Genomic DNA, 13,661 nt, shown 5'->3' with positions numbered 1-13,661 from the left:
ATGCTGTTCACATGAAATATTTTATGATCATAAAACATTCTTCAAAAATAATTTCTAATGGGTTTCCACATGTTGTAATTGCAAACTTATTTTGTTTAACCAGTTCTTAACTGGAATTCTAATTTTGTTATTAGAATTTTATAATTTTAATGGCATTGATGAATATAATTGTAGATAGATCTTTGTGCCTATTTCTTATTTTCTAAAATAATTTTATTTTCTTTGACACATTTTAAAATTTTCTCAGGAAAGCAGAATGTACATTTACATGGCTTTAGGTGTACATATGTATATTTTAAATTTTAATTTTTCTATTGGTTTAAGAGAGTAAGAGAGGGGAAAGAAGAGGAAGGGAAGGGGAAGAGAGAGAGAGAAAAGCATCGACTTGTTTCACTTAGTTGTTCCATTTATTTGTGTACTCATTGATTGTTTTTCATACATGCCCTGACGAGAAGGGTTGAACCCACAACCTCTGGTGCGCCAGGTAGGTGCTCTGTTCACTGAGTCATTAGCCAGGGCCTGATGTATATTGTAATGTTGTCCCTCATTTATCAATTTTGCTTATGAAACCACCCATTTTACTTAAATTCACAATCTATTTTCTGACTTGTGAGTCTAAGTACTTTTCACATATTTATTGAACATTTGTTGTTTTTCTTCATAAAGAATTGTCTTTTTATGAATATTTCACATAATTAGTTGGCTTTTACTTATAATTTCAAATGATTTGGAAGAGCTCCTAAAAGATAAGGATATAAATCTTTTGTCAGTACCACATGTTGTAAATATTTTTTTCAATTAGTCACTTGATTATTATTTTTGCTTATGTGGTTTTGATTTTTGACATCTATATTGACATTTTCATTAGTCAAATGTATTAATCTTTTCAAAAGAAAAAAATAACAAGACCCATACAAAACAGATAACCTTAGAGAGATGGTAGAAAAAACAATTGCACTTTAGTTAGAATATCTAAATCCAAATTTATAAGAAGCAGTTATCAAAAGTACTAGCTATTTAATATAAAAAGATAGTAAAAAATGAATCAGTTAAGGGCAGATAACAAACAAATAATGTTTGAAATATTGGTGTAAGAAAAACTGGAATTTAAGGCAAAAAAATAAAAACAGTAAAAGGACAAGGAAACACATTTTATATCAATATGGGAATAATCTATAAGAAATATTTAATAGTCACAAAACTGGATGAGTTGAATAGTTAAGGATCAAAACACATTAAGTCAGCAATGATTAATTTCAAGGAAAAGTCAACAGAAACAGAATTTAATTGAAAAAATGGAGCTTACCATTCAGTCTTTGACTGTTCAAGTAAGCAAACAACAAGAAACCAAAGAGAAAGATGTGGGTGAATTTATTAATAAGGATGGGTAGGTGGATATGTATTAAACTCTGTGCCAGAAAAGTACATCTTCTTTCAAGTACTCATTTAAAACATAACCTTTATAAAAACTAGTTTTACTATATATTGTCTGATCACAAAGCAATAACACTATACATTACTAACAAAGTACAGTATAAACAAATAGAATAAAATGAGATGGAGGTTTTTACATACTTAGATTTCAACAACTTATGACAAAAAAGAAATTTAAATTTTATTCACCAATTTATATCCGTATTGTTGCCAAAGTCAAATCCAAGACTTTAAATGCTTTAATTATTAAAAAGTTAGTTTAAGCAAAAAGGTGAATTTTTAATCCTGAATTTGTGCTACAAATGGCAACTGCATAAGAATAAAAAAGAAATTTTTTCATGGCCACAAACTGAACTTGCACTGTCTAATGGTGGAGATAAACACCAATGTATTTTTGGGCTATATTAAAAGGCATTAAATAACCAGATAAATGTCGTAGGTGATCCCCATTCTGCTGTGTACAGTGTCAGCCTTCACTCCTTTTTCATATCCCACTTCAGGAGTAGAAGACATTATCCGGCTCATTAGAAGTAAAACTAAGATGGAAATGCTAAAAAGATTGAGAAAAATAAAGCAATTTCTTACTTTCCTTTTTCTACCTAACTTCCAGGGTCACAATAGCATAAAAAATGGTGAGATGAGACAAGAGTGATGGTCATCTTGTCAAAAGGCATAAAGAGATTAAGGCTTTCTTCATCTCTTGCATTTATTTCTCTAAGGGGTGGAACTTTTATATAGATGTGAACTTAGAGTTGAAGAATGTTTTCTATTAGGAAGCATTGGTTGACTCTAGGCAGAAAGAATAGAGACCTGGGAGAGACTGTAAGGAGGAGCTTGTAATAAACTGTTGGACCTGTTTTTAAGAGTGAGAGGAAGATTGTGCTAAAATTTCCTTCTAACTAGTTTATTATGGTGGGAAAGTTAGACAGGATTCAGGATAGAAGCATGGTCAATTAAGGAAGGAAGTGCACTTGGCTAAGACTAATTTGAGCTGCATTTTCTACATACCTTAGATTCAGTAGCTAGAATGGCAGACCAATGCAGACAAGAACACTCAAGTCATTGGGCAGACCATGTCTAAGAAATGTATTTAAGGCTGAGTGCTAAATTTAATTAAAAGATATGATAAACTTATAGAAGAGGGAGCCTGGAGATGGTAAAGGATCTGAAGACCACATTCTACGAGGAAAGGTCGATATTTATGTTACTTTTAGGCTTCAATGAGGTAAATTGGATCAGAGAATTCCATGTCTATAAACATATGAGATGTTTTCACATTTCTTTGATTCAAAAGAGTAAAACAAGGGGGAAATGGTTCAAATTATAGGGTGGCCAAATATACCTCTAACTTTGTAACATAAAAACAATTCTAAAATTAAAGAGTCGCCTGATGGAGTGAAGGCCCATCACGATTTGCATCTAAGCAGAAATTGGAAGAGATTAGTTTATAATTCAGAAAAACGATACATGTCATTCTTCCATTTATTCGTTCATTTTATAGAGCACCTAGTATGGGCTAGGCCTGTGCTAGTTGCTGAAGAGACCAAGAGGAAGAAAACATGGTCTGGCAAACAAGGAGTTATCTTCTGGAGGATAGTGATACAGTATAAGAATAGTGATGAGAAGGAAGCCAGCAAAAGGGAACTTAGGCAGACTTGCAGGGCTTGACTTAGGTCATTCCAGGAAAACAGGCACAGGAAAGATGTGCCAGGTCTCCAAGGCAGAATCAGCCCTTCTACATTTTCTCTGCAATTTAATAGCTGCATAGGCAGTCCCTGAGGGCCCAACGCCCAACCAGAGGGAGAGTTTCACAGGTCCACGAGGCTATTTCTAAAAGTTGAGAGTGTATAGGCCTGGAATCTTAATTGAGGTCTTCTCCTGGGAGTCAGTAGCATCAACATACAAATAACTAATTTAAGTGCAGATGGCCTTATAAAACAATAAAAATTTGTTGAGTTCGGTGAACCAGTTGTTAAAATGGCACTTGTAATTGGGTTTCTCTCTAAGCTGGGCGTCTGGGCAGCTGCCCAACATGGAAATCACAAATTTACATTCCTTACTCTTTTTAAACATTCATCTGTACACAGTGTATTCTAAGCACCTGTAGTAATGTTCATTCTGTCCATAGGTGAAAAAAATGGCAAGTGAGGATGCCAATCAAGAAGCAATATGGAAACATCTTAACAGTTTTATTGTTTTTTGTCAGATATTATTTAATATTTTTTCATTAATATTTTAAAACTTTCTTATAACATAATCTAGTTTTGTGTACCTCTTTTATTGTTCTTATTTAAGTATTAAATGCATGAAATGATAAACTACCTTTCAGTATATCATTTTTTTATACTTAAAACCGTCATTAGGGCAGAGAACCGGTTGTTAAATTATTTGAACCCCACCACTGAATATGGTGTTCCCGATCACCTAATGTTTCCAAAGGACTGATGACAGGTTGAGGGTGGTTGGAGGGTTTCTCATAGACAGGTCACAATGCACTTCTCACTTTTATCCCAAGTTGCAGGGGAGATGATTTGAGTCAGCCTTCACTCATAGTCATTACAGAGCCTAGCACATGCTCAGAATATTTTTTACAATCACAATTCTATATTTGCTGTCTTTGGAACCTGTGTTAACACAGTTTGCTGAGACCATGACTAAGTTTATCTGATCTCAAGGATTTGGCAGAGATATTAAAAGACAGGCACATCCTTTCTTGTAAGCATAGGGTGTGACTAAAGAGATAAACCTGCTTTATTTGCAAATATGTATGACTAGCATTTTGACAAATTGGTTCATGTTTACAATATCATCAACTCAAGGAAAATTTTTGCCTTTCAGACATTTTCTCCTTGCCTGCCCGCACCCCCCACATATTGTGATTAATGCTTCACTATACAGCTCTCATTTGAAATGGCTTAAAACAATAATGATGTGATTAAGAGAGAGATACAAGACATATTATCATATTATCTTTAGTAGTTTCAAAGTTTTCAAAAATATAAAGAATGTGTATTTTTTTTACATCTGTATATAACTTTTTTTTTTTTCAGAGACAGAGAGAGATTCAGAGAGAGGGATAGACAGGGACAGACAGATAGGAACGGAGAGATGAGAAGCATCAATCATTAGTTTTTCGTTGCGCATTGCAACACTTTAGTTGTTCGTTGATTGCTTTCTCATATGTGCCTTGACCTTGGGCTTTCAGCAGACTGAGTAACCCCTTGCTTGAGCCAGCGACCTTGGGTCCAAGCTGGTGAGCTTTTCCTCAAACCAAATGAGTCCACGCTCAAGCTGGCTACCTCGGGGTCTCAAACCTGAGTCCTCCGCATCCCAGTCTGACGCTCTATCCACTGCGCCACCGCCTGGTCAGGCTGTATATAACTTTTTAAAATTAAATTTATTGGGATGACACTGGTTTGCAAAACCCTATGGATTTCAAGTGCACAACTCAACAAACCACCATCTGCTTACTACTTTGTGCGCCCCTGCCCCTAGCAATGTCTCTCTCTGTTCCCATTTTTCCCACCTCCTCCCACCTCCACCTAGCCTCCACTCCACTTCAGAAAAGTTAAGGTGTGATAGGTCCACAATCTGTAGACTTGGTCCTCACATTGCTGGAGTCAAAATCACAAGCTTCTCTCATGTAACCTAAGGTCAGTAGCCTCTCATTCTTGTGAGCATTTTTCCAGGAAGGCAATACAATTCTGATGTCCTGTCTCCAGAGCAACACACTGTGCCTATCTTAGCAGGAAATTTACTTTATTAATTCAAAATTTTAACTTCTAATACCAAAAACATTTACTGTATCTGCGTCATGTGTCTGGCACTATGCTAAGATCTTCTCATGAATGATCTCACATGATATAGATAATATGATGATGTTTATAGATGAAAAATCTGGGATTTAGAAAATCATTGAAACAAAACAGTACTGCCAGTAGAAGGCAGAGCAGGGATTTGACCAGGCCTCAGTGCACCCAGACCCATGTTCATTATCCCTGTGCTGAGCTTCCATGAGTAGAAAACACTCCTTAGAGCTGAAATGGCCCAGCTCTGTGACCTCCTGCATAACTAACTTTTATGCCATAAGCTAGATTTTATAATCAAGCAGAATATAATGTACATGTACCCCTACATATATACTTTTCACATACAAAGTCTTCATGAATGTATGCAGAAAGTAAAGATTTATACTAACAGCCACATATTTGGGGGGAAAATATAAATCACTATACTGTACAGGGATAGTTTAAATATGAAGTGATATAATTTCTTGAGATTTTTTGTAATTTGAAGAATTTTGATAAATCTCTTATCCCGTCTCAGAAAATTTTGCATATGGATTTTGGAAAGCAAGCACTAAGGTCTATTCTTTTGGTGAACATTACCCTTTTTGTGCTATCTCTATTTTAAAATGCAAATATTACTGGAAGGGTAATATTGTAAGTCATGAACAACTTCATGTAAATAGTTTTATTTATTTGTTTGTGTTTGTGTATGACATAGACAAAGAGACAGAGAGAGGGACAGATAGGGACAGTCAGACAGGAAGGGAGAGAGATGAGAAGCATCAGTTCTTTATTGTGGCATCTTAGTTGTTCATTGATTGCTTTCTCCTATGTGCCTTGACCAGGGGGCTACAGCAGAGCGAGTGATCCCTTGCTCAAGCCAGCAACCTTGGACTCAAGCCAGTGCCTTTGGGCTCAGGCCAGTACCATGGGGTCATGTCTATGATCCCACTCTCAAGCCAGTGACCCCACGCTCAAGCTGGTGAGTTCACACTCAAGCTGAATGAGCCTGTGCTCAAGCTGGTGACCTCAGTGTTTTGAACCTGGGTCTTCTGCGTCCCAGTCTGATGCTCTATCCACTGTGCCACCACCTGGTCAGGCATAAATAGTTTTATTATAACCTTCAATTACCATAAGCCAGAGAAGTCATGGGGAAGTATGAAGGCACAGTGGGCCTTAACAAAAACAGTAAATAATAATCCAATTAACATATAGGAATTGTCTCAGAACAAGTGAACAAGTTTGCAGACTGACCAGCATACAAGAGGGTAATGATATATCTTCTATTTTAGGGGAGGCTAGATGTTTCTATTTTTTAGCATAGCAGTAACTTTCTAAATGTGATTTTGATATCTAAGTTATTTCAAAATGTTGTTTGTGGCCTCTGGGTATTCTTAACATTCTCAGATTCTATGCTTAGTGATTTTTTCTTATAATAAAATATCCCAGGATACTTTCTAAACTTTTTTATTGAATAAAAAGATAGATATGAACTACTATTTCTGGAAGGATGGAGTCGATATTTCTTTCTCTATTCCTCCCACTAAGTACAACTAAAAACCATGGATAGTATATATAAAACAAACATAAGAAGACTCTGAGAGTTGGAGGGAAGAAGGAAGGCTGGCTATGGAGTCAAGACCCCAGGTAAAACACAGTAGGAAGCTCTTTGGATTTCCTTTTGCTTCATATATCCCAGATTGGAAGCTGAAAAGGTCAGCAACCCAGAAATGCCCATGGGTACAGATAAAAAAGCCCTCTAAATGTATGCTTTCTCTAGCCAAAGGATTATAAAAGGTAGCAAATAAAGTAGGAAGGATAGGATATAAAGAAAGAAAACTTTCACATATTGGCTCTATTCAAGCCAAACATAAGAGAAAAAAAACGGTAGCAACACCTACCCATACCAGCAAAGGCCAAGTAGGAGCCTACACTTCCTCCTTTCTGAGGCTGTAACAAGGTACCTTAACAACCCCACCAGGAAGGTGTTGGAGAAGGCTAAATACTCAGCTGGGGTTTTTATCCCTGGGATTCACCAGAAGGAGCTGCTAAGCCCTTAGTGTCCATCCAAACCATTTGTAAAGTGTGGCCTGCCACCCTTACATAGCAGTGATGAACTTCTCCCTCTGGAAGGTGGAATGATGTCAAAGGAGGCAAAATGGAAACCAGGTCTTTTACCATTGTCAGGAGTAACAAAGCCACTAGGGTAACAAAACATTAAAACCCCACCTCCATCCAGAAGCAATCAGGAGGTCCACCTCCCACCCCCACCACCCCAGCTCAATAAATGATGAGTGGGAAACCTGAAATTTTATCTCCACCTGATGGTAACAAAGGGAGATTTCCCCACTGGAACAATGTCCTGGAAACAAATAAACAAAGAAAACAAGCTAAAACAAAACGAGTACATAAGATCAAGTCTCATAACATAATGCTGAAAATGTCCAGGTTTCAATGAAAATAACACTCAACATAGTAATAACCTAGATTACAGACGTCCCCAAACTACGGCCCACGGGCCACATGTGGCCCCCTGAGGCCATTTATCCGCCACACTTCCGGAAGGGGCACGTCTTTCATTGGTGGTCAGTGAGAGGAACACTGTATGTGGCAGCCCTCATACAGTGGGGTCTGAGAGACAGTGAACTGGCCCCCTGTGTAAAAAGTTTGGGAAGATCACCCCTGAGAAGATCACAAACTAAATTTTAAAAAAAGCACTAGATACCAATTAGAATTATTTGACAAAAATATCAAAGCAACTATGATAAAAATGTTTCAATGAGCCATTTCAAATACACTTGAAACAAATGAAAATTTAGAAAGCCTCAGCAAAAAAGTGAAAGGTATAGAGACAAACAAAATATAAATTTTAAACATGAAAATATAATAACTAAAAGTTTAAAAAGCTCCATAGATGAGCTCCACATTAAGGAAGGAGGAGAGGAAAGAACCAATGAGGAAGATAGAGGCCCTGGCCAGTTAGCTCAGTCCGTTAAGAGCACCACAACAACGTTGTGGTTTCAATCCCTGGTCAGGGCACACACAGGAAGCAACCAAAAAATGCATGACTGAGTGGAACAACAAATGCTTCCCTTCACCCTCCCCTCTCTCTTCCTTCCTCTCTCTATCTTTCTAAAAGTCAATAAAAATTAAGCCCTGGCTTGATAGCTTGGTTGGTTGGAGCATCATCCCAAGGCATGGTGGTTATTGGTTCAATTTCCAGATCAGGGCACATACAGGAACAACTCTATATTCCCGTCTTTCTCTCAAACAAACAAAAACAATAAAAGTTACCCAATATAAACAAAAATCTTAATTAGAAAAATAATACCCCAAAGCCTCCAAAATAAAATAAACCCAGTTTAGTTAGAGCCTATATGCTATTTGATACCTTCTGAGAAATTTTATCATGGAGATTAAATAGTTTCTGTTAATTTTTTTAAATGTCCTGGAATGGCAAATAGAATTGAACAGGGTGCTGCAGTAAAAGAGCAGTGTTTGCCATGGGCCCCACAGAGGGAGAATTTGCAGCCCACAGGCCATATAATCACCATTCCTGACTTGGAGTTTTAACCTAAAGGTTTATCAGTAGGATTTCTGACCTTTTGGAAGTTCCAGAGACTAGAACTCCCCAAAACAACATCCATTTAGGTTCATTCAAATCCTAGAGTTTAAAAGCGGCTAAATCCCGTGTCCCTGTTCTGGCTGTGCCAAGCTAAATCCCTAGGCGACAGATTCGGCTGTTTAGCTGATGTTCAACAATGATCATTTGCTGCCCTACAAATACATTATGCAGTTCATTGCTCAGGAAAATTTTCTCTTTGTTTGAGTTACAGGGATTAAAAGCATTACAGCTTAATCCCTTTGATGCATCCAGGCCATTTTAAATTGAATGTTTTTCTATTAACTCTCCTACTGGGAACCAATTCGCTGCCACGGTAGCAACAGAGCCAGGCAGTCCTGATTAATTACAGAATTTCTGCCCTTCTGCCTCTGCGGGTCTTTCCAAAATAACTAATAACAAAAGCACTTAAATAAATATGGGGTTAATCAATGTTTCATGTAATTTGAAATAAGAAATTTCAAAGCCTTTCAATAAAAATAGTGAGGGAGAGAGATGAGAACTAGTAGATTAAATAAAACAGTGTTTAAAAATTCATATGCATTAAAACCTCAAGCCACATAAACACTCTAACCAAAAAAAAAAAAAAAAAAAGAAAGAAACAAAAAAAATGAATTCATGGTAGAAAATCAGCACACATTCTGTTTAAGTTTACAGAGACAAAAGTTTCATAAACTCTCGGGAAAGGAGGCTGTCTGCTCATTTGATCTGCATTCAGTATATGGGTTAAACTGAGTGTTCTTCCAGGAACCATGAGATGAATGAGGCCTTGAGATTTGCTTTCCTTTGTCAGTGATACCCATGGAGAAGGCTGTACTGGAAGGACATGTCTGATGGAAAAATGAATATTACACTTTAGTTTTTGTGCTATAGAAAATGGAAGAAATGACTGTAGGGAAAAATATAAGCATCTCAAATGTGGACTAGCATATGTTGAGAAATAAATCTGCCCACTGAGTAGCGAAAGTGACGACCTCAGGAGAATTAGCATCCCAAGTAGACTACAGGATGCACTGTGTGTTTCTATGCTTAAAAAACAGAACTTGTACAAACTTAGTATTCACAACCTGCTGCAACATATTTTTTCTCACTGGCAACCTTATTACTATTTGGAAATTATTTATTTCATACATTGGCAAGGATCAGCTGTAATTCACACTGTATATCGTGACTATTTTATACTGTAATATCTTATTTTCTTGCACCTTAAAATGGGATTTATTTCCTGAGGGCCATATTATGGGCTTATTCTAAAGAAACAACAAAGCTTGGAAAACATTCAAGGTTGCTTAAGGGAAAAGCACTATGCTAAATAGACTGATATTATTACGTGGACACAACACACACAGAATCTTTAAAATGAAGTTAAGCCATTTTCATGCATGCAGTGCCCTCTTTGAAATTTGAAAGCTGAAATTTCTTTTCAAGGTGTCACCTGTCAACCTCCTAAGAAAATTATCATCTCTGCTTTTTCCTAAATATACTTATTATCCTAAGTGTTGTACTCTTTTCTCGATTATCGGTGCATATAAACATTGTACAATTCATTCATTTTTCTTAGCAAAATTGATTTATTCAGTAACATAGACTGTTCACAGATTTTTCATTTTATCTTCGTCTTCTGTTCCCTCTGTATATGCTATTGACTTTCTGCCATTCGAATTTAATCATTGTTACCATTATTACTGGGCTTCTCTGTTTTCATAAATCATTATGCTAAATACTGAAGGAAATACATAGTTATGAGTCCTGGTTTCCCCATTCCAGGTAGCTTGCACACTAGTGGCAGAAAAAGACACATAAACCAAACCCACAGAGAGCACTGCTGAGGGCCTTACTCTTGGGAGGGTGGTTCTCAGACAGGAGTTCTCAGCGGGGAGTTTTTTACAAATGCAAAGTCAGAGGCCCCTCACCAGTCCTGTTGTATCAGAAGCTGCATTTTAACAAAATTCCCAGATGATTAGAATGTCGAGTACAATATAAAGATTGGACAGTGAGGTTGGTGTTGAATATGAATTGAGTATGCTATAAAACCAGTCTCCAGCCCTGGCCGGTTGGCTCAGTGGTAGAGAGTCGGCCTGGCGCGCAGGGGACCCGGATTCGATTCTGGGCCAGGGCACATAGGAGAAGCGCCTATTTGCTTCTCCACCCCCCTCCCTTCCTCTCTGTCTCTCTCTTCCCCTCCCACAGCCAAAGCTCCATTGGAGCAAAGATGGCCCGGGCGCTGGGTGGCTCCTTGGCCTCTGCCCCAGATGCTAGAGTGGCTCTGGTCGCGGCAGAGCGACGCCCCGAAGGGGCAGAGCATCGCCCCCTGGTGGGCAGAGCATCGCCACTGGTGGGCGTGCCAGGTGGATCCCGGTTGGGCGCATGCGGGAGTCTGTCTGACTGTCTCTCCCCGTTTCCAGCTTCAGAAAAAACAAACAAACAAACAAACAAAAAAAACCAGTCTCCAAGTTCCACACAGTAGCATTGGCAGACCTGTTTTGTCAGAACTGCTTCACAGTAATTTTCTAGCGTTATAGTTTGATTTTGAATCTTAACTGGTTCAGAGGATAGTTGAGCAAGGCAGGTGAAAGGGGATCCCATTCACAATAAATAATTTAAAGGCGTTAAGAAGTTCCTCAAGTTAAAAGATGCTACAACTCTGCTTGAAATTTTGTGTATCAGATTTTTTTTAATGTAATTCAGAATTCTCCTGATATCACTCACTTACAAATAAAACTAAGGTCAGATTTGCTTTAATACTCAAATTACACAGATTTCTAGCTCCCTGTGATCAGAGGAGCAATGAATGCAGTTATTCATCAACCTAATTTCTAACACTGTATTCCTTTTAGAAAATTTTTTATTGTTGTAAAATACAGATAACATTAAATTTACCACTTAAATCATTTTTAAGTGTACAATTCACTGACATTAAGTACATTCATGTTGTTGTGGAACCATCACTACTATTCATTTCCAAAACTTTTACATCACTCCAAACCTCTGTACCCACTAAACAACAGTTTCCTCTTGCCCTTTCCCCAGTCCCTGGCAACCACCATTCTAGTTTCTATCTCTATTCATTTTATTACTTTAGGTACTCATAGAGTATTTGTTTTTCTAAGTGATATTTCACTTAATATAATATCTTCAAGGTTCATTTCTGTTGGAGCATGTATCAGAAGTTCATTCCTTTTCAGAGCAGAATCATATCTATTATCTTTATATAATATATTTTGTTTATTTACTCAATTTTTAATGGACATTTGGGCTATTTCCACCTTTTTGGCTATTGTGAACAATGCCTCTATAACAGCTTACTAATTTATGTTACTGGGTAAAAAGCTATCAAAAGCTATCTTTGCCTTGCTGTTAAGCTTAGCAATCTAGGCATCTTTCATAGGACTGTCACCACATGCAAAATAAAGCCACTGGGGAAAATGTACCCCATTATACTCTATTGTTGCTGAAGTGCAGCACCAATGCCAAGATAATGACACTCCGCTATAAGTTCTAGTCACTATTGCTGCTGCACTTTCATCAAAATGCAGAGTTCCTAGTAGGAAGGAAGACACACCCTCCCCCAGTGTTAAGCTGAGACCCTAAATTGACCTTGTTGTCACATACACAGTGTGGAGTGTCATCTGTTTTCTGTCATTCAGAGTCAGCCACTTCCCCAAAGCTCATAATGGTACTCCATGGGTGCGTTAGAGATGATCTCAGTACTACTCAGAACATTCCGAAATCAGTTCTCCCCACCACCAACCCATGCCCTTGGATGAAATATAATGAGCCAGTCTAGATCCCCTTGCCTTCAGTTTTCCTTGGTTATTTCTTATGATTTTAATATCAGAAGAGTTTTATTCTTTCTTCTTCTTTCTTTCTTTCTTTCTTTCTTTCTTTCTTTCTTTCTTTCTTTCTTTCTTTCTTTCTTTCTTCCTTTCTTTCTTTCTTCTTTCTTTCTTTCTTCTTTCTTTCTTTCTTTCTTTCTTTCTTTCTTTCTTTCTTTCTTTCTTTCTTTCTTTTTCTTTCTTTTGCTATCTCACCTCCATTATAGTTATTGTTAGTCCCTTGAACATGTTTTTAAAACTTTAAATCACAAAATGAAAGAACTGAGATCTGACATGTTTCCACCCCATGAGCCTCTGTGTAGCAGGCACTGTTTCAAGAATGTGTACCTCAGAGTACACATAGAACACTGGGGTCCCTGAGGGGCATGAGGACTTCATTTGCCTGCAGAACCAGAGCCAGGCTCTGACATAATCAACAAGTCCTATTATATTCTCATTCAGAAGAGGAGTGAGTATTTGCTTTACACCTCTCTGTAACTAAAAGATGCCATTCAAGTGATTCTCCCCAAACTGAGAGAGTCCACCCAAAGGGACTAGATAGCTCCTCTCTGGAAAAGAAGAGAATATTTTAAATGATTTTCCAGCCTATAACAGAATTTAAATCTGATTTCTTCTGGAGACTTGTTAAACAATTGTGCACTTACCTTTGGAGTTCTGGTCAGACAGGCCCACAAGAGCTCTAATTAAATCTAGGAGTAGCTTACTGAAAAAAGAACTCATCCTGGGGAGAAAGAGAATCAGGCAAATAAATGGGCATGACCCACTCACCAAACTCTACAGTTGTTGAGGGCCATGTAGTACTGACTTCACACACAAAGAGCTGAGTGCTAGGAAGCAGGAGTGTTTAGAGAAAAATTGGAAGAGTCTCTTCACTAAGAACTTTGTAAAGAGCAGAAGTTTAGCAAACATTCTGTTGTGGGAAGTGATGATTTGGAGGAGGGGGGCCACTCTAGTTTTGCAAGGAATATGGTAAAGTTTGGG

Source organism: Saccopteryx leptura, chromosome 1 (genome assembly GCF_036850995.1).
Source record: "Saccopteryx leptura isolate mSacLep1 chromosome 1, mSacLep1_pri_phased_curated, whole genome shotgun sequence".
Classification (NCBI taxonomy): Eukaryota; Metazoa; Chordata; class Mammalia; order Chiroptera; family Emballonuridae; genus Saccopteryx; species Saccopteryx leptura.
This window is presented reverse-complemented; position numbering follows the sequence as displayed.